This window comes from Gossypium arboreum, chromosome 3, assembly GCF_025698485.1.
Source record: "Gossypium arboreum isolate Shixiya-1 chromosome 3, ASM2569848v2, whole genome shotgun sequence".
Classification (NCBI taxonomy): Eukaryota; Viridiplantae; Streptophyta; class Magnoliopsida; order Malvales; family Malvaceae; genus Gossypium; species Gossypium arboreum.
The window spans coordinates 29,923,041-29,924,361 of NC_069072.1; the positions used below are offsets into that span (position 1 = coordinate 29,923,041).

The 1,321-nt window shown below is 36.6% G+C and overlaps 1 non-coding gene across 1 annotated transcript; it reads left to right on the forward strand.

Annotated features, from left to right (window-relative positions):
• Positions 1-313: 313 nt before the first annotated feature.
• On the forward strand, positions 314-420 carry LOC128290752 (small nucleolar RNA R71). The gene has a single exon (XR_008280539.1). It is a non-coding gene; the product is annotated as a small nucleolar RNA R71 (small nucleolar RNA).
• The last annotated feature ends 901 nt before the right edge of the window (positions 421-1,321 follow it).

Sequence of the window (1,321 nt, forward strand, 5' to 3'; positions counted from 1 at the left end):
AAATTGATTCGGTGGTTGTGCTGCAAAACTATTAAACCTATTAGTGGTAAAAATTTTAAGCATTGAGGATATTGAGGATACTTGAGATGCGAGTCAAGTAAGAGCGTCTACTTAATGTATTCCAGCTACTCGTCTTCCTAACACTGCTCGATTGGTTGGCTATTGATAATTGTTACTAGCAATCCTCTCGATGATTTCATAAGCCTCATTGTAAGACTTAGAAAGGAGCACACCATTAGCAGAAGCATTCACTACCATCCTCGTGTGAGCATTAAGACCATTATAAAACATCTGAAGTTGGATGCAATGTGGGATTCTGTGATTAGGGCACTTTCGTAATAATTCCTTGTACCTTTCTCATGCCTCATATAATGACTCGTCATTCAATTTTTGGAAAATGGTAATCTCGTTCCTCAACTTAGTATTCTTGCTAGGATGGAAATACTTCATGAGGAATCTTTCTTCTAACTCTTGCCATGTGAAAATTGAATTTGGTGGCAATGAGTTCAACTAGGCCCGAGCTCTGTCCCTTAGTGAATATGGGAACAACTTCAATCGTAGTGCATCTTCGGCTACTCCGACTAACTTCAAAGAATCGCTCAGATCCATGAACAATCTTAAGTGCAAATGAGGATCTTCGGTAGGCATTCCACTGAGTTAGCCCACTGTCTGAAGCATCTAGAACATGACTGGCTTCAGTTCAAGATGTTGTGCCTCGATTTTGGGTCTCCTAATACCCATATTAAGATCATGAAACACTGGCACGGCATACTGTCTTAGAGTTCTATCCCAATCATCAGCAATAAGGATAGGATTTTCAGCAGGATTTGCTCCTTTTCCTTGATTCGGACTTTCGAAGTTCATCTCTTCGGTCCTTCTCTGACTTGCTTGTCTTCTTCGCTGTCGAAAAGTTCTTTCAATCTCAGGGTCTCCAGGGAGTAAATCGATAATTCAATCAATAATCATAAACACCTGAAATAAACACAGAAAAATTAATTAAGTTAAAATTGAACAAGAAAATAAACCAAAAATGAAAAATTAACAAATTCACAACTAATGACGTCTAAAAACAGTCCCCGAAAATGGCGCCAAAAACTTGGAACGACAGAAATGTGCAAGTGTACACAATCGCAACAAGTAATAAAGTGACAAGTAAATGTCAAGTTATTGTACCCATAGGGACTGTGAAAAAAATTATTTATGAAATTAATTTAAAACACTTTGGTGAAGGAAAATATTTTGATTCGAGGATGTGATTAAAAACTAAGATTTTAGCTAAGTAAAAAAAATAAAAATAAAATAAAATAAAAGTTCCAATGCA